General features: G+C 36.7%; 1 long non-coding RNA gene across 1 annotated transcript; it reads left to right on the forward strand.

Annotated features, from left to right (window-relative positions):
* Window positions 1–2101: 2101 nt before the first annotated feature.
* LOC308700728 lies at window positions 2102–4759 on the forward strand. The gene is made up of 3 exons (XR_014031345.1): window positions 2102–2158; window positions 2727–2793; window positions 4438–4759. It is a non-coding gene; the product is annotated as an uncharacterized lncRNA (long non-coding RNA).
* The last annotated feature ends 16904 nt before the right edge of the window (window positions 4760–21663 follow it).

Below are 21663 nucleotides of genomic sequence, written 5' to 3' on the forward strand. Positions count from 1 at the left end.
GCGTCGATTTCGGAGGGGGCGGGGGGGACGTTTTTTTTGTGATGCCTGCTGACAATGACAACAATGCTAACGATACAGGAAATACACAAACAGAGCAAGAGTCTAAACGTGAAAATGAAACGTTTCGAAGTTACCCAAGCGTCTCAAATAAAAGAAAGAAAAAAAGACTCAGATACTGTAAGTATTTTGGAAAGCTGCCAAAGATGACAACCTTTTTTATGGCTAGGAACAACAAACGTCCAACACACAGAAAAATCGTGAAGCAAATAGGACATAGAGACCGACAGACAACAGAGCAGTTTAAATTACTTATGATATGAAAAATCTCAGCTCTTCTGTCAATTCTATTACAAAATTCAAACAAATACCGTTTGGAGCTTGTAATGTGACGTGACAGATGTGAACTGATCATCTTCGGTAATAACTTACCAAAATGTATAATATCGACCAATCAGAGTTTTTCAACCGCGGAAAGAGGTAAGCTGACCAGAGAACAATCGTCACATAACGTTTAGCCTAACGTTACCTCAGGAAAGCCATTTACTTACCATAATATAGGCTATAGCATCATGCGCGGAGTTTGCGGGGGGGGCAGGGGGAGCATTGCCCCCCCTGTTGGCTGAAACGTAATTGCATTTTCTCAACAAAAAAATAAATAATAATTGCATTGTTTAAAAAAAGATATTATAAATATTTTAAATAACACAAAACAACTAAATGGTGGTAGGTAATACATCTGATTTCATATACTGCTTTAGTAAAAAAAGATAGCATGTAATAGCGTTGTAGTTATCTCGGACTCGTTACACCAAAACTGTAAGTTTTATTTCTCTTCCAAATAACTGCTTAAGCTGGAGAAACTCAACACACTGCTTTCAATATGCTGTTCAATATGTTTCAAAAGTGGAGAGTATTGAGTGTTGAGTGACTGTTCATTTTTCCCGTGTCTCAAAATGTTTTAAATGTTTTATGAAGTACAACAAAATGCGAAATATATCTTGTTTTTTAATCACTCTCATTGCCACAATGTATTTCCGCCACAATTCCGTCAGAATTGCGAGATAATTGTCAGAATTCTGACTTTTTTTCTCGCAATTGCAACTTTATATCACGCAATTCTGACTTTATAACACGCAATTGCGAGTTTATATCTCGCAATTCTGACATCGTTTCTCACAATTGTGAGATATAAAGTCCAATTCTAAGGGGAAAAAAAGACGGACTTTTTTTTTTTTTTTTTTACCTCAGAATAGTTTACAATTCTGACTTTATAACACGCAATTGCGACTTAATTTCTCAGAATTGCGACTTTATATCCCGCAATTGCGCCTTTATATCTCACAATTGCTACTTTATTTCTCTGAACTGCCACTTTATTTCTCACAATTCTGACTGCAATTGTGAGAAAAATAGTCAGAATTTCGAGATAAAAAGTCGCTATTATTTATTTATTATTCAGTGGCAGAAACAAGCTTCCAACAATGTGTTTTGAAAAAAGGAAAGAAAAACTTTAAAAATCTTTTCGTTTTGGTTAAAGATAATATTTTAACAGTGCAAAAGTGGTCCACATTTTATTGATCCTACACTCTAAAAAATGCTGGGTTATTTTTTAAACCCAAATGCTGGGTTGAGCATTTTGACTATGTTGCTGGGTTATTTTCTCCGTAATCAGCTGACAATGACCCAGCATTTGGGTTTGTTTTGGAAATTTTGACCCAGCGCCTCCTCGCGAGTCGCGCGCTTTTGTCCACACTGTTCAAATCACTACGTCAACAGGAGGACGAGAGGTTCAAGCAGGAGCGAGCGTAAAGGTGAGCAACCCTGTTTTATTACAACTTTCCTAATGTTAAGTAACGTTAGTCAAAGAAGTCAGAAAGTCAACAAGAAGTTATTTTGAAATGAACTATGAATTATTGACGACGTCGACGTCTGTCGAACTAGCGACCGTTAACGTATGCTAACGTTAACGTTACGTTACACATAACATTCAGTATTTTTACACGGTCTGTAATCAATTATTCCACTTAAAACACGGTCACAATGTCTAAGTACAGTTGTTGGTGTCTGTTTTATCTCCAGAAATGTTGCGGGTTACTTGACTCGGCGGATGGATGCAGTGTAACGTCACTGGCTAGTGGCTGGATATGCTAAAGAAGCTGTAAGTCTAACGTTACCTATTATTTAACTGTGTGTGTTAGTCATTTTCGAAAGGTAGCTTTACATAAAATATTGAATTATGCTGCAGTATGTTCTCTGTGTTTGGGTGTGTGCGCCTTAGTTCAATTTGGCTAAGCATTTCTGCAGAAAACAGTGTCATCGTCCAGCTCAGTACAATTCTTATCAAAAACTGTCATTGTTCATTTGAAGTCAGTTCAGTGTTGCTTCAGTTACGTTCAGAAACTATGTAAAGATAATCAAAGTAGTTACTGAAGTACAATTTGGTCTTAAACCGGCTCTGAAAAAAAGAGTCCACAAAATATCCACAAAATTAACATTTCTTCTGTTTACAGTCTTGTGAATTAACAATAGTTAATTAAGCTGTTAAAAATTTAGTCTATTTATTTATTTTATTTTTTTAATTAAGTAATGATTCATTAAAATTATTTATATATTTTTTTTTTAATTAACTGGAGCCAGCATAAAAATTAATTTTAAAAACATTGTATAAGACATGCTAAATTTGTAAAGATATTACTAATCAGATGTTTCCTTCTTTTCTTTTACAGCAATGGACATTTTTGTTCAACAAATCTCCTCAACTGGAGTCTTGAGTGCCTCATTGAAAAATTGCTGGTAAATATGTGATGAACAATTTTGCATTTCAAATTCTCTTTCTTTGTATGTAATCTTGTTTTCACAGTTGCATCCAGTGCCAACCCTAACCCTTAAAGGGATAGTTCGCCCAAAAATGATATTTAACCCATGATTTACTCACCCTCAAGCCGTTTGAGATGCATATGTCAATCTTTTTTCAGACGAACACATTTTCAGTTATTTTAGAAAATGTCTTCGATCTTTCAGTAGTTATAATGTCAAGCAATGGGGTCCACCTCCTTCAAGTCCCAAAATGTGCATGCATCCTTCACAAAAGTAATCCATCCGGCTCCAGGGGGATAAACGAAGGCCTTCTGAGGGTAATCCGTGCGGTTTTGTCGTAAAAATATACATATTTAAAACTTTATAAACGAAAATAACTGGCTTCCGGTAGCGTTCGACGCGCGTTTATGGAGATGGATGCTGGCGTATGACGTAGCGTAGAAAGCGTCGTGACGTAGAACGAACGTAGAGTTTTGTTTTGCTCTGCTCTCTCGCTGCGCTGTCACGTTCGTTCTACGTCACGACGCTTTCTACGCTACGTCCTACGGATTACTTTTGTGAAGGATGCATGCACATTTTGGGACTTGAAGGAGGTGGACCCCATTGCTTCACATTATAACCACTGAAAGATCTAAGACATTTTCTAAAATAACTGAAAATGTGTTCGTCTGAAAAATGATTGACATATGCATCTCGAACGGCTTGAGGGTGAGTAAATCATGGGTTAAATATCATTTTTGGGCGAACTATTCCTTTAACAAAGTTTGCTACACCATTCACAATAAGCTCAAAAACATGAATGGCCAATTTACTTGTCCAAGTACAAGCACATGACAAGACAATTTAAATCAGTTATATTGTAGGGCTGGCATAGGGTACCACTTCTGTGCCTAGTCGTTGTCAGTGTAATTTCATAGATAGCCGTGCTTGTTTGCCCCTTTCTTGGTTTAAGGCAGTGGTTCTCAAATGTCCTGGGACCCCCATAATTTAGGATGTCTCACCCAATTTAAATTTTGCAGTCTGTACTAATGAGCTGAATCAGGTGTGTTAAATGAGGGAGAGATACAAAATGTGCAGTGGTATGGGGTCCCCAGGACGGGTTTGAGAAGCACTGCTTTAAGGGATAGTTCACCTGAAAAGGAAAATTCTGTCGTCATTTACTCACCCTCATGGTATTACAAACCTGAATGATTTTCTTCTCCTGAACACAAAAGAAAAAATGTTGGTAACAAAACAGTTAACAATAGCCATTGACTTTTATAGTACTTTTTTCCTATTATGGAAGTCATTGGTTACCGTCAACTATCTTGTTACTGACATTCTTTAAAAAATCTTTTTGTGTTCAGCAGAAGAAAGAAACTTAACAAAAAGTTTGGAACAACGTGAGGGTGAGTAAATGAGGCGAGTAAATTTGACATGAGTGTGAGTAAATTTGCATTTTAAGGTGAACTATACCTTTAATAACACTAAATGTTTTCAGATTACCAGAGTACATATTTAACTGTTATATATTTAAGCTAATTTCACTCATTCTAAGTTGACCTTAGTTAGAAATGCACTTTGCTTAATTTAAAAGCTGATGAACGAACAAGTTCTAATTTGCCATTTTTCTATTCTTAGATTCCAAAGGCATACTAGCACTTACAATCCTGCCTGTCATTCTTCCCCCGCCTGTGTACAAGATTGGCCACAAAACCTTTCGGCCAACTATTCAAGAGACAAGAACCTCATTCATTGATGTACAACTGGTAAGTAAAACAACAGGGGACAAAAAGAGCAGGCTCATTTCTTTACACCTGTTTGTAGGGCTGCACGATAAATCGTTTTATTGCTGCTTGAATCTAACATGCATTTCATTTTCTCACAACTCTTTAAAGGATTAGTTCACCCCAAAATGAAAATTTCCTAATAATTTACTCACCCCAATGTCTTCCAAGATATCCATGTCTTTCTTTCTTCAGTGGAAGAGGAATTAAGTTTTTTGAGGAAAACATTTCAGGATTATTCTACACAGAATGGACTTTAATGACAACCAACTATCCCAGCGTTCAAAGAAGGTTCAAATGTCCATCTCAATGCAGCTTCAGAGTCTCTACACAATCCCAGTCGAGAAATAAGGGTCTTATCTAGCGAAACCATCAGCCATTTGTGGTTTAATAGTATATAAATGTTTTTTTTTGTTTTTAAATGACCGATGGTTTCGCTAGATAATACTCTTATTTCTCAACTGGGATTGTGTAGAGACTCTGAAGCTGCATTGAGACTGACATTTGAACCTTCTTTGAACATTGGGATAGTTGGTTGCCATTTAAGTCTATTCTGTGTAGAAACATACTGAAATGTTTTCCTTAAAAAAACTTAATTTCTTTTCGACTGAAGAAAGAAAGACATGGATATCCTGGATGGCTCTGGGGTGAGTAAATGATTAGGGAATTTATATTTTGGGGTGAACTAATTCTTTAAGTTAATTTAAGATGGTATTTAACTAATTTAAGACTGCTCTTATGAAAACCTAAGACACACTTTTAAATAATTATCTGTGTCTGATATTGTCTTTCCCTCATTTAGTCTGGAACCAACATGGTGCTTTACCTGGAAAGGCAGAGAGAAGCAAAACCCTTCCCCTTTGTCTTGGAGCTTGGAATGGCTGGACAGTTTTTTGGTGAATGGGGAAACTCTGGAAAAGTTGACTCCGGTTTTTTTTTTTATCATTTTGTGAAGATAATTTTTAGCTAGGCTATTTTACAGTTTATAGGTATAGAGTTTCATGTTTTTATTTTGCTACACAGGACTAAATGATTGCTTATTTAAGTGAATTACAATGTATGTACTTACATGTTTTTTATTGTATTCTTTGTGAATAGAATCTTAAGCTGTAGGCTATTTTACAGTTTAGAAGTGAAGAGTTTTGAATTTTGAGAATCTTACCATTTTATAATATTTTAACATACCAACATTTTAGCACAAATGATTTTTGTGGGCCTCCGTTTATGTTGCAGATGTCTGTTTTTTTTAACATGAATGTATTTTTGATTATATTAATTTCCTGGAATAAACACTTTAATTGAATCAATAAACAGTAGTGTTATTATTGTTATTAATATTTTTTTATTCATTTTTTTATTATTATTATCTAAAATTAATAACCTGTAGCATGGGGATTGTTTGACCCAGCACTGATTAAAAACAACCCAGCAGATGGGTTAATGTATAAAAACCCAGCCTGCTGGGTCAAAATAACCCAGCATGTGTTCTGTCCAATATTTACCCAGCGCTGGGTTGCCAAATAACCCAAATTGGGTTGTTTTTAACCCAGCATTTTTTAGAGTGTAATTGTGTCCGAACGAAGATGCGATGCGAAGTCAAGTGGCTGTTTATGCAAAGTTCTACCTGTTTACAAACATGATTGTATTGTTGTAGCCTACTGTTTTTTTTATTGGGTTAACAATTTATGTTTATTTAGCATGTTTGTTTTGTCCATATGTGCTAGTGCTGAGTTCCCCAATTGATAGTTTTTTTTTTTTTTTTTTTTTTTTGCCCCCCCTGGCTCGAATGTCAAACTCCGCCTATGTATAGCATGTTAGTTGACTAGAAAAATAAGATATAAAGAGTATTTAGCTAAATATGTGTACTATATTATTTATTTAGTATATTGTTTACTTATAATTTAATTATAATAAAAACGCATTATGTTTAATTTTAGTTATTTTTAACCTTAAATAATACCAGCTGATATGGCTCTCTGAATGTTCACAGCATTATGTGAGTTTTTTTTTTTTTTCTTGAGAAAAATTAACGCCTATCTTGTGTACCTAATATGTATACAAATGAGTCAATATTGAATAAAATCACAAGAACTGAATCGAAATGGTGAAATTTGTCAAGCAAAAAAAAAAAAAAAAAAAAGCAGAGCTTACCAGAAATTGTACCATGTAAACATTGTAACGTTTCTGTTTAGGAGTGAATAAGTGTATGCAAGGTTTAAAGGGGAAGTTTTATTTCTCCTCTCCAACCTTTACCTGCCTATTCACCATTCAGTCTGTAAAAAAAAGATTTCGCTCTCTTTTAAAGGTGCAGTGTGTGATTTTTAGATGTCACAATATGTCTGTCTTCATAGAAGGGGGTTCCCGCGGTTATGTAGATATAAATGACTCATTCTAAGGTAATAAGAACATAACGGTTCAGGTCTTTATACACCACTGAAAACATAGTTATGGATCTTATATTGCATTTCTGTCAATAGATCCTCAGAATATGACACCATTGCACATTGCACATACATACCTTCGCCTTGGGCCCCCTAAATCCGCCACTGACTGCAACACATCGTCATTTGAGCGACTTTTGGTACCGATTTACATTTTCACAATAAATGATTATGATTACACATCTGTTGTTTTTCTTCATAATTTTAGCCTGCATAGTTTTAAGAAATGGTTATGGGTAGGTTTAGGGGCAGGAGTAGGATTAATGTTAGTGGCTCAAAATGTATTTTAATGCTATTAATAAAACTGGCATTTTCCTACACATCTCTGTCCATAAAGTGTTTTATTCTTTTTATATTCTGTATAAGAAGAGTAATTTATATTTAGGTTTGTGAGTAGGGTTAAGGGAACTTACATTTATCTATAAAACAGTATAAGGGAAATGATACAGATATCTTTATGATTCGAAAACGTTTTGTAGCTGTGAATTCGTAATAATTTACGTTGCAGACATGTCTGTATCATACGTTTCAGCAGGGCCGTCGCTAGTGGGGTGAAAGGTGGTGACAATTATAGGGGCCACCACTGCCCGGGGGGCCCCACAAAATCCAGCAGTTATACTATATAGGCTCCTGTTGTAGGAATAATTCTAATATTTATATGAGTTGTATGCCTGAGATTTAAATGAAAACCACAAAAACATGCATTTTGGTTAAATATTTTTTTTCCAAATATTCTCTTACCTCCCTATAAATGGTTTAGTCCGATCTAAAGTATTTATTAATTATTCAGTCAGTGACAAACATCAGATGGACCCAATAAAATTGTAAGTCCCACCCCAGTTCATGAACAGAACCAATCAGAGTTGAGGCGGCAGTGCCTGAAGTGAACATTGAACTTGGTCGAAGAGCAGGAGACTGACTGACAAAATGTCAGGGAAAAGAAAACATAAATTAGGGTATCAGAAACGCTATGAAAAGAATGAGAGGGAGGCCAGGAGAGTTGTTGTATCCCAGTCGATCATGACGTTCTTAAAGACGTAAGGTTGCATTGTTATTTCGCTGGGAATAAGAAAACTACCGTCTACAGCCTGTCGGGTAGGCTACTGTCACTCTTCATTATCGGTGCGCACCACAATCCACCGAATGATTACGTGGTCAAAATTCCTGTCTTTTTACACTATTGTAAATAGAATTAAAAAATTGACACGAGTCACGACGCACTGCATTATGCACCTGACATGCCGGCTGATTATGTATTTATTACATCAATAAAACACGAATACACACTGCACTTGAATGAATACATTTTAGCTATATTTAATAATATTATCTTTATTAAAAAATAAGACAATAAATGACTTTATTTTTTAAATTTGACTGCATTCTTGTCAATTTATAAATGTTTACTTTTTGATTTATGAATTATAACAGACTGATTCCCTGATGGGGAAAAAAACATTATTTTGCTGTTACTTTTTTTAAAATTTGTTTTATTATTTTAAATTTTATTTTTATTAGTTTTAAAATAAAGGTTTTACAACAACATCACCTTCTTCTGTTATATGTGGGCCTCCATGCTCATCTATTGTACAGTATATGATATTGGTGGGGGCCCACATCAATATTTTTTCAGGGGGCCCCGAATCCTCTAGCTACGGCCCTGCGTTTCAGCATCTATCCAAACGTACAAAAAAGTAGGTTTTCAATCTGTTGATAGGTTATAGACTTTCTACTGATATAAACTGTTTTTCACTTTAATTAGATAGTCCTAAAATGTATCTACTAACACTTAGTGAATAATGTCTATTAATAGTCTACTGATCATAAACAATTTATTTGTTGACAAGCAACAGATCTAATATTTAGTTGACTATCAACAGGTTATCTAACAATTTTTAAAAAACAGTTTTAAATCAGCTAAAATAATGATTAATTTGATGCATGAGACCCCTTGAGTAGGATGCGCCACAGTTGTGGGGTGTGGAGTAAGACACATGCCTTTGGTGTGAGAGACCCGGGTTCGAATCCACTGTGAGACACCAATGTGTCCCTGAGCAAGACACTTAACCCCTAGTTGCTCCAGAGGCGTGCGACCTCTGACATGTATAGCAATTGTAAGTCGCTTTGGATAAAAGCGTCAGCTAAATGAATAAATGTAAATGGATATACAGTATCATATACTTCATATGCTGACATGACTGTTGACTTTTAACTGACAGATTGATCTTGAGTTGTTGGTACTCAATCTACAGAAAGTTAGTTGACAATTGAAAGTTACTCGCCAATTGGTTAATAACCTGTTGCAAAATAATATTGACAGTCAGGCACTGTTTGTAAAATCTGTAGATTAACACTTGAATTGTACCTTATAGTCTATAGGCAGTTAGTTGAACGTATGTTACTTGTCTGTTGAAACAGTGTTGTTGAATGTCAACTGATGCACTGTTGACAAGCTACTGAATGGCTACTAATAACTAGCGAAGTCTCAACAAACGGACTATCAAAATAAAGTGTTACCAATATTTTTCCAGCTACCACCAGAGGTGCTCAGACACATTCTTCTAGATGTTGTTTATGAAGAAGGAGACAAAGCATTTCACACTCTGTCACTAGTGTGCAGAAAGTTTAATGAAATCATCAACCATCCAGGTTTTCTAAAAAAAAAAGCTCACTTTGCCTGGCTGGACAGTATGTATATGTATTACTTTTATGAAATGAACAAGTTAAGCTAATATATTTAATTCGAATAATTTTTTTTTTTTTTTTTCACTTTGTAGGTATCGTTGACTGGAAGTCTGTCAGTCCAGATGTGATGAAAGAATACAGGGTGGAGTTTAAGCTCACCAGGTGTGATGCCTGTGGATTCATCTACAAAAACACCACTGGATATTGCAGCAATGGAAAGCCTTATTAAAAAGAAGTGTGCTTAATTGTATTGAAAGTGCACTTTTTGTGTGCTTAAAATAATAAAAGTATAATTTTTGAAAAGTGTACTTTCAGATAATATAATAAAATTAAAATTAAATGCCACTTACCTGTATGTGTACTTAAAGGGAATACACTTTAATGACAATATTTATTAACACACTTAAGTGCACTTTTTACAAATGTACTTTGTAATAATATCTAATTAAGTTTAACTTAAAGTAAGTACACTTTCATCACAATATTTCTAAACACACTTAAGTGTATTTTAAAAAATGCACTTTGTAATAATGTCTAATTAAGCTTAACTTAACGAAAGTACACTTTCATCACAATATTTATAAACACACTTAAGTACAATTTTTACAAATGCACTTTGTAATAATATCTAATTAAGTTTAATTTAAAGTAAGTACACTTTTATCACAATATTTCTTAACACACTTAAATACACTTTTTTAAAATGCACTTTGTAATAATGTCTAATTAAGTTTAATTTAAAGTAAGTACACTTTTATCACAATATTTCTTAACACACTTAAATACACTTTTTTAAAATGCACTTTGTAATAATATCTAATTAAGTTTAATTTAAAGTAAGTACACTTTTATCACAATATTTCTTAACACACTTAAATACACTTTTTTAAAATGCACTTTGTAATAATGTCTAATTAAGTTTTACTTAAAAAAGTACACTTTAATGACAATATTTATAAACACACTTAAGTGCACTTTTTACGAATGCACTTTGGAATAATATCCAATTAAGTTTAACTTAAAGTAAGTACTCTTTTATCACAATATTTATAAACACACTTAAGTGCATGTTTTAAAAAATGCACTTTGTAATGTCTACTAAGTTTTACTTAAACATACATTTTAAATAATTATGATTTATAGTGTTTTAAATTTTATTAAAGTTAAAGTTATTAAAGGAAATTTATTTTGATGTATTGACTAATATATACTAAATAAAATAGGCTAACAGTTTTAATGGAAAACATGGAAAATAATTGATTTTAATTCCAACTCAAGTGTGTTGTCCAAAATTAACTTGTTAATGTATTTTAAATGTGTTTTGTCTATAATATATACTGTGTGCATTATGCAGTTGAAATTTATTTTTTCCAATACATCTGCTTATACAGTATAATCCAGTAGGCTACAACTTATTGTTGACATTTTTATCACCAGCCCTTGCTCTATGAACTCAACAAGTGTCATCTTTCTACATAATATTTGAAAATAAAATGTAATATATGAGAGGAGCCTATAGTAATGTGTTGTTGCCACTTCTGTGAACATAATACTTCCAATATCATTATGTTCTAAGTCAATTAAACACATTTAATTGTATTAATTGAGAGCAAAAGTTAAACAAATGTAAACAAAATTAATTTGCATTTAAATTCAGTTAAAATACATTTAATTTTAATCACACTACACTACATTGAAAAAAAAAGATTGAATTTTAGTTAGGTTAATGAGTAAAGTTTTGTGAACTTACAGAGTTTAACAACCCAATGAGTTAGAACAACAGAAAAGCTGAAATAACATTTAACCATGCATGATATATGAATATGTTGTTTAATGCGCATGCGTGAGAAATACTACGTCATTATGACGCACTACTTCACTAGTTTGAAAAATGCGCTATGTTTTGCGATCCGTTTGCGATTGCGTGATGATACTGAAGCAAACAAGAGAACAAAAGGAGCACCACGTTTGGATGTTTGTTTGCAGATGAGACGTTATGCTGCAAATAAACAGTCAAGTTAGTATATCTTGATGCTTTCTTTAGTTAATTTTTTTTCACCGTAACATGTCAGTTGCTAAGTGCATTTTAATCACAGATCACTCAATAGACTCGGGAGGTGAATGAATCATGTTTTCAATAATTTATATATGATTGCATTCTAATTATGTCTTACATTGTAATGTGAGGAAGGCGTGTGTGGTCGTGTTCGAGGAATTTGGTTGCTGATATTTTTTTTAAACTAAACAAACTTTTTAAGTTTTTTTAAACAAGCTAGCACTACTAAAAAATTGCTGAATGCTGATCCAATATTGTAACACTCGAAGACGTTTATATACATTTAATACAAATAATCAATCTTATAACCACCATAAATATTTAATATATACCCACCTCTGGAAAAAATTAGGGCTGGGTATTGTTAGAAATTTCACAATTCGATTCGATTTCGATTCTTGAGGCTTCGATTCGATTTCGATTCGATTCGATATTGATTTATTAGCTTCGATATCGATTCAATAATAAGTAAATACACAAGTAATTAAGTACCTGAGTATATTTTTAAACAATGTGTGCAGTATTAACAATGTTTAAGAACAAATTGACCCCAGTATGTTTCCTGTCATGGTTTATTTAGCAGAACAAACTGTACAATATTGTACATGTGTTGAATACAAAACACAACTGTAACAAACAGGTTCTTTATGAACACCAGTAAAGTGCATGTAACTGTAAGTAGTAGAAAGTATATTTCTTTCTTCCTATACATTCAAGTTATAAAATAAATGTAAATGTAGCCCAGCTAGGGTTATTTATTATCTCCTACATGCATAATTTCTAATATGTAAATGTTTCTGACCTTCAAGGGTTAAACTGTCATAAACGTTATGTGGTTATATATTTGTACAGCATTTCACTTGTATTAATGTTATACAGATTACGGTAAAGTTTATGTGAGGTGTACTCTCTCAACATGTGGGTTTGATCAGCATGTATGTTTTTTTATTTGTGATTGGACATTGGTTTACTTGCTCCCGCCCATGTGTGGGTATTGATAATTCTGATTGGGAGAAAGAGGAAGAGAGAGAGATGGAGGCAGATCAGAAAGTGATGTCGCACTTTATTTTCTGATGATTCTGAGAGAAAATATACCCAAATAACTGCTGACTAAGTGGTCAAAGAGTATATTTAGCATACAGAAAGTGTTAAAGAACGTTTCTGTAATTCATTTCATTTGTTATACTTTGACTGAAAAGTTTAAACAGACTTGCCTAAATTACTGCTGCTGAGCGCGCTGTAATCTTTTTCTTTTACGTCGAGTAAAATCTACTCGCGGGATCTGAGTTTATTAATCGTTCCGAGGAAGACGACTACAGTATGGAGGAACCAGATAGCGTTCTAAATCCCCTCGTGGTTTAGAATTCCTCTGGCTTCGCGGGATTCATAATCATTCAGCGGACAGCTGGTGGGATTAAGAGGATTTAAGAGGATTCAAAGGTGATTTTCTGTGAAAGAAATTACACAACAGACATTTGAAAATTTCATTTAATTCTTTTATTTATTTATTTTTACAATATTTCATTCTTTCATCTGTTTTTACTTTAAATAAAGTCACTTGTTAATTGATAAGAACTTACCTTTTTTGATTTTATATAACAGCTTCTCAGAAAGATAATCACATAATATCTTCATTTTAGTAGAGTGATTAGTAAAGGAAAAGTAAGGAAGTAAATTAGTTAAGTCGAGAGACATATCATTAGAACCCGATGCTCCGCCCATCAAAGAAGAGGGTAGGGGGCGCTACATATTTATGGGGGCTCGTCCGGGATAACTTACTTCCTGTCATCAGCTGACCCTAAAAAACAAGAACTGAATTAAGTATTAAGTTTAGTTTAGTGAATTGACCATCACTAACCAGAGCTTCAAGCATGGCTTTTGCACAGGATCCAACTCTGCTTACTGAATTGTCCAAATGGTGTAAGGAAAAGGACATTGAGGAGAATCATGGCATACTGTTAATAGGAGTGCCTGTTCAGACTGATGTGATGTTTATAGAAGAGACACTGCAGACTGTAAAAGCTTTCGGCAGGGTTCGTGTGAGAGACTCAAGAGCAGGACCAAGTTCTAGTACTATTTTGGTGCTCTGTGAATGCCGAGAAGTTATTGATCCAATTCGAATTCCACCAGAATTACTGCCTGCTCCTGGAGAGGAAACTTGGAAGGTAGTTGTGGCTTCAGCTGAGGTTCCCGTTTCAGAATTCTCAAAGAAACTGTCCACGTTCTTAAGTGAAGAAGGAAAATCTATGTCTGACTTGCAAGCTCTATTCACTCAGTCTGGCTCTACCACTAGTTCTCCTGAATCTATCATACGCGCCGTGGGTGAACTATTGGAGAAAACCTCTAAACCATCGACTGATGCTAGTGCTTATCGCCGATTACGTACCTTTTTGGGTACTGTTCCCACTCCCACAGGAGAGGAAAGTTTGGAAAACTGGATGGAACAAGCCAGGTTGATGACTGTAGAGTGTGAATGTTCTGAAAGAGAAAAAAGAAGAAGAATAATGGAATGTTTAAAAGGTCCAGCATTGGATATTGTTAAGGCTGTCAGATTTTCAAGTCCTGATGCTAGTGCTTTGCAGTATCTGGAAGCTTTGGAGAATACTTTTGGAACATTTGAATCTGGAGAGGATCTTTACTTTGCTTTCCGTCTTCTTCGACAATCAACAGGAGAGGCGTTGTCCGATTTTTTGAGGCGATTAGAGAAATCCTTAACTAAAGTGGTCCAAAGAGGAGGATTGGCACCACAGTTGATGGACCGAGTGAGGATTGAACAATTGATTCGTGGAGCTGTGGAAGCAGACCTTATGCTGCTGCAGTTGAGACTCAGAGGAAGGAAAGAACAACCTCCTAATTTCTTAGCATTACTGAATGAAATTAAGGAAGCTGAGGAGAATGAAGCTACCCGTCATAAGATCAAAACTTCAGTAAAGCCCATTCATCTGAAAACTGATGACAAACTGAGCTCTTCTGTGGTGAAGCAACTACGTGAGGAAATACAGGAGTTAAGGTCCAGAGTGGAAGGCGATTCTGAGAAGAAACCTGTTGCATCATTGAGAGTGGAGTCTAGAGACCAACACGTTAAGAAAAGGGTGGAAGTTCAGGAAGAGTCTGAGGTGCAACTGTTAAAAAATCAGGTTCAGAAGTTACAAGAGCAACTCTCAGTGATGAATGTGAGCTCTACTACACAGTCACCACAGGATGTGTCGAATTCGAAGCCAGTCCAGTTTCGAAATCAGGGAAGATCATCAAAGAGTCGAGAAGATTTTTTCTGCTACCGCTGCGGAGAGGATGGGCACATTGCGACCAAATGTAAAGCTCCCGAAAATACCACGCTAGTGATACAGAAACTAGTTCGCTCTCTCCGGCAAGCTAAATCTGAGAGAAGTAGATCGACTGGAAACAATGTTTCTGCTAATAGTTTTAATTGTTCCTTTGATCAGAGTGAAATGGCCAGCAGTGAAGCAAATTCTCTCCCCAGAGGACTAGTAGGTCCTGTTTCTAACATTCCTGTGAAGGTGAATGGATGCCCATGTACAGCCCTTCTTGATAGTGGATCACAGGTCACTATTGTCTTTGAACAATGGTATTCCAAATACTTATCCCAAGTTCCTATTCAACCACTTACTGGACTGTCTATTTGGGGACTTAGTGAATCAAGTTATCCTTATAAGGGCTACATAGTGGTAGATGTCTCCTTTCCTGCTATACTCACGGGTGAAGCAGAGACCGTTTCCATCTTGGCATTGATTTGCCCAGAACCGCAAGGAACTCAGCAGGTTCCGGTAATCATTGGAACTAATGCAAACTTCTTTCAGCGACTGACTGCGCTCAACCCAGCCTCTAGTGTTTCCAATAAAGCCTCCTCCTTGAGAATCCAATCAGAATTTCTTAAACTACCTGTGCCACAGATCAAAGGGAAAGTGGAGGTCACTGAATCAGATGAGGGACAAATATTGTGGACTGGACCAGGAGGATTAACCATACCATCAAGAGGTGAGTGTTATGCAGTGTGCAAGGTAGAAATGGAGAAACAACTGAGGAAAGACATTTTTCTTCTTGAAGCATCCGAGGATAGCCAGCTTCCAGCTGGAATTCTTGTTCCACCTACTGTTCTTCATTCTTCTGACATGAATGTAGATAGTTTCAAACTGCTGGTGTGCAATGATACCTCCCGAGATATCACCATACCCGTAGGAACGGTGATAGCCAAAGTATCTCCCACTGACACTGTCACAGTAGCGCAAGGGGTTCAGACTGCTTCCAAAAGATTAGACCCAAAAATCTTTAAGTTTGGTGACTCGCCAGTTCCAGCCAATTGGAAAGCAAGGTTGAGAGAGAAGCTGTCGGAGCGAGGAATGGTGTTTTCTGTGACCGAATGGGATGTGGGGAGAGCTAAAGACGTGAAACATACCATAAGACTAAATGATTGCAGACCCTTTCGCGAGCGATCGAGAAGAATTGCACCAGCAGACATTGATGATGTTAGGCGGCATTTGAAAGATCTGCTGGCAGCTGGGATCATAACTGAATCCAGAAGTCCGTATGCTTCACCAATAGTCATTGCCAGGAAAAAGAATGGAACCATCCGAATGTGTATTGACTATCGGACACTAAACGCCAGAACCATCCCTGACCAATACACCACCCCTAGGATAGAGGATGCTTTAGACTGTTTGTCGGGGAGTAAGTGGTTTTCTGTCTTAGACTTACACAGTGGATATTACCAGATTGAGATGGCTGAGGAGGACAAAGAAAAGACTGCGTTCATCTGCCCTCTGGGCTTCTACCAATTTGAACGTATGCCACAGGGTGTGACTGGGGCTCCAGCCACTTTTCAACGCCTAATGGAAAAGGCTGTTGGAGACATGAATCTCCTCCAGGTTATCGTGTACTTGGATGATATTATTGTCTTTGGACGGACGTTGGAGGAACATGAAGAGAGACTGTTGAAAGTGCTGGATAGACTACAAGAGTACGGTCTAAAAGTGTCCATTGACAAATGTCAATTCTGTCAGCCGAAAGTAAATTATGTGGGGCACGTTGTATCTGTGGCAGGAGTATCTCCAGATCCTGAAAAGGTGAAGGCTGTCATTAACTGGAAAATGCCCACTGATTTGAAGTCTTTGAGATCTTTTCTCGGATTTTGCGGGTTTTACCGTAGATTTATCAAGAACTACTCAGCGATTGTAAGACCATTGACTGAGTTAACTAAAGGGTATCCTCCTGCGAAAGGTCAACGCAAAACTGTACCAAACGGAAAATACTACCAGGAATCTGAGCCGTTTGGTGAAAGATGGGACAAGGCTTGCACAGATGCTTTCCATCACATCATTCATTGCCTTACACATGCTCCAGTGCTTGCATATGCAGATCCCATTAAGCCATACATATTACATGTGGACGCAAGTTTGAGTGGATTGGGTGCTGTGCTGAACCAGGAATACCCAGAAGGGTTGAGGCCAGTTGCATATGCAAGCTGAAAATTGAGTACAGCTGAACGGCATTACCCGATACACCAATTGGAGTTTCTAGCATTAAAATGGGCCATAGTTGACAAATTTCATGATTATTTGTACGGCGCAAAATTCACGGTTAAGACTGATAATAACCCCTTGACTTACGTGTTAACAAGTGCTAAACTGAATGCCACGGGTCATAGGTGGTTGGCTGCCCTAGCCACTTACGATTTTGATCTCCAGTACAAACCGGGTCGTCACAACATAGATGCTGACATCTTGTCAAGATATCCTATGTCCACAGATGTGCCAACTGAATGGATTGACATCCCAAGGTCAGGTGTGAAGGCTATCTGTCAACTTGCAGATACTACTTCTGCTGAAGAATCGTGCAGTAGGCTAGTAGATCAGCTAGGGATTCCTTCGGAAAGTATCCCTTCCGCATATGTCTGCCCCATACAGTTGGAACTGGAACATAAGACGCAGTTGTCCAACTTAGACTTGAGAGTTGCTCAAGAGCAGGACTCCATCATTGGACCCGTGAGACAAGAAGTCAAAAAGGGAAAAGTACTTACAGCTACTAAGAACTCCACTCTTCCTGAATCTCTGTTGAGACAACAGGGAGACAAATTAGTGATTCGCTACAATCTGTTGTACAGAGTCATTAAGAGTCCCTGCGGAAAGGAGATTCAACAATTAGTACTCCCAAAAGAATACAGATCTCAAGTATTGCATTCTCTTCATGATGAGTCTGGCCATCTTGGAATTGAGAAGACCACAGAACTGTGTAGAAATTGTTTCTATTGGCCACGTATGGGTACAGAAGTAGAGCAGTACGTCAGAAATTGCGGACGATGCATTGCAAGGAAAACATTACCCCAAAGATCTGCTTACCTAAGTAGTGGACCGATGGACCTAGTTTGCATCGACTTCCTTTCCATTGAACCAGACTCTAAAGGGATTTGCAATGTTTTAGTTATGACCGATTATTTCACTCGCTACGCACAAGCGTATCCAGCAAAAGACCAGAAAGCATTGACCGTTGCCAAAATTCTAGTTGAGAAGTTTTTTGTGCATTATGGCCTGCCTGCCCGCATTCATTCCGACCAAGGTCGTGATTTTGAGAGCAAGCTTATCAAAGAGTTGCTGGGAATCTTGGGAATTCGTAAGTCCAGAACATCCCCTTACCATCCCCAGGGAGACCCACAGCCTGAGCGGTTTAACCGCACTCTTCTGTCCATGCTGGGAACACTAGATCCAACCAAGAAAAGCAAATGGAGTCAGAGTATCAGCCAATTAGTACACGTGTATAACTGTACTAAAAATGAAACAACTGGGTACTCCCCGTATTATCTGTTATTTGGGAGAGAGGCTCGACTTCCTGTGGACGTACAATTTGGGACTTCATCAGAAGGTGAAAGTGGTCTGAAACATCACCAGTATGTTGAGGGTGTGAAAAAAGACTTATGACATGCATACCAGCTAGCAGTGGAAAATTCTTTGAAGACGCAACAAAGAAATAAAAGGCTCTATGATCGTAGAGTAAAACATCAGATTATAGAGAAGGGAGATCGAGTACTTATCAAGAATCTTGCCTTAACTGGGAAACATAAGTTAGTGGATCGCTGGAATTCCCTCCCTTATGTTGTTCAGGAGAAATTGCCAAACTTGCCGGTTTACAGACCGAAACCAGAAACTGGTACTGGAGGGATAAGAACATTACACAGGGATCATTTGCTGCCTATAGGAGAAGGTGTGAGAGTAAACTTACCTGATCCAAGAAGCGAAGTTCCGGCAAAACGAGTAACAAGGTCCAAAGCTGGGGAAAAAACACAGAAACATCAGATGAAAGACAAAGACAGGAGAGAAAAAGGTCTTGAGTCTGAAGTAATAGAGTCTGAAAGTGAAAACAGCATGGATGAATATTATCCAGTTCAGCAAAAGGCATCCTTTGACAGACTGCTCATTTCTTCATTGGCGTCGGATAGAGACCAAGTACCTTACAGAGCTACTCAAAGCCCTACTCATTTGGAAGTGACAGAAGACTTTACAGAGCATGAAGTGGGGAGTACTGCTTCAACAGCTTCTGATTGTATTGAAGGTCTAAGATTAGAGGGTGGAGACATTCCGTCCAGAAATACATCAAGAGTAGAGGAAAGTGAGAGAAGGGAACTTCGTCCCAGGAGAGAAGTGAAACCTGTGAAGAAATTAAGCTATGATGAATTGGGGAAATCCACAGATAGGCCCTTAACACTAGCGTATAGGGGTATGGTGGTAACTGTTCAAAATCCTACCAGACAAAGTTCATGTAGCACAGTATGGTGTCATCCTTTAGCCAAATGTGATTTATGTGCTAGTGAGGGTACTGATTACTAATCCAAAGCCCTATTGCATATGTAGGGGATGGGGAAACTCATGGGGACATGAGAACATTAGGAGGGGGAGAGTGTAGCCCAGCTAGGGTTATTTATTATCTCCTACATGCATAATTTCTAATATGTAAATGTTTCTGACCTTTAAGGGTTAAACTGTCATAAACGTTATGTGATTATATATTTGTACAGCATTTCACTTGTATTAATGTTATACAGATTACGGTAAAGTTTATGTGAGGTGTACTCTCTCAACATGTGGGTTTGATCAGCATGTATGTTTTTTATTTGTGATTGGACATTGGTTTACTTGCTCCCGCCCATGTGTGGGTATTGATAATTCTGATTGGGAGAAAGAGAAAGAGAGAGAGATGGAGGCAGATCAGAAAGTGATGTCGCACTTTATTTTCTGGTGATTCTGAGAGAAAATATACCCAAATAACTGCTGACTAAGTGGTCAAAGAGTATATTTAGCATACAGAAAGTGTTAAAGAACGTTTCTGTAATTCGTTTCATTTGTTATACTTTGACTGAAAAGTTTAAACAGACTTGCCTATGTTACTGCTGCTGAGCGCGCTGTAATCTTTTTCTTTTACGTCGAGTAAAATCTACTCGCGGGATCTGAGTTTATTAATCGTTCCAAGGAAGACGACTACAGTATGGAGGAACCAGATAGCGTTCTAAATCCCCTCGTGGTTTAGAATTCCTCTGGCTTCGCGGGATTCATAATCATTCAGCGGACAGCTGGTGAGACTGCAGACGCATACGGGAGTGTCTAACGTGATCGGTGGACAGCGCGCATGTCGAAATGGGAAGACACAGGTACACTTGTTTGTTTATTTAGCTCTTTAAAGCAAAGAGGCCATTTGTTGGTTTTCACGGCCACACCGTTCTCAAGCAACCACACAGGCCTGCAACAGGTTAGGGATTGAAACTAATAGTGTGTGTGGGCCCACATTACGTATTGACTAATTTGCTCTGAGTGTATTCTGCATTTTGATTTTGAGATTGTATTATAGATCCAAAGGGGATTATATTACTGATTTCTTGCTGATACAAAATTGAATATTGATATTTGAGTATTATATTTGGACCTTTGATTTAAGAGGATTCAAAGGTGATTTTCTGTGAAAGAAATTACACAACAGACATTTGAAAATTTCATTTAATTCTTTTATTTATTTATTTTTACAATATTTCATTCTTTCATCTGTTTTTACTTTAAATAAAGTCACTTGTTAATTGATAAGAACTTACCTTTTTGTGATTTTATATAACAGCTTCTCAGAAAGATAATCACATAATATCTTCATTTTAGTAGAGTGATTAGTAAAGGAAAAGTAAGGAAGTAAATTAGTTAAGTCGAGAGACATATCATTAGAACCCGGTGCTCCGCCCATCAAAGAAGAGGGTAGGGGGCGCTACATAAACATAAGCACAAAATGTGCATACTCATAAAAAAAAGTGCAACCATAGATATAACATTACAAAGTGCTATTTTGTCAACACAATAAATAACACTGCCAATTAAAAGTTCCTATTTTTGCCCTTCGAAATATTATAAAGACATGGCTACAAGTGAGAATGTGTATCGTGATTCTGTACTATTCTGCTAGTTGAAAATGTATTATGCAGTAACATAATATTACTCTGAGAGTGTGTGTGGTGATTTGTGCATAAGTTACATGTCAGCGGGGCATCGCTCGTCAAGTTCGTAGAGAGCTTATTCAGTCCATTTTAAATTCTGATTTTGTCCGCCTCTCAAATGTTAAAGGGGTCATATAATGCCATTTTTGTACAAGCTAATATGATTCTTTAGGGTCTAAATTAAAAGTTTGTAATATACTTTAATTAAAAATTCTCATTAGTATTGTAAGAAAACACTAATTTTACCTGGTCAAAAACAGCTCTGTTTTCAGCACGCCGTTTCAGTGCATGTGTCTTTAAATGATAATGAGCTTTGCTCACCCCGCCCCTCTGTTCTGTGGGTACACCGTATTAGACATTCTCTGACCGTATCTAACACAATAACCACGCGTTATTCGTTATAAACGTGGGATTATGAAT

This window comes from Scardinius erythrophthalmus (genome assembly GCF_964197995.2).
Source record: "Scardinius erythrophthalmus genome assembly, chromosome: 13".
Lineage (NCBI taxonomy): Eukaryota > Metazoa > Chordata > Actinopteri > Cypriniformes > Leuciscidae > Scardinius > Scardinius erythrophthalmus.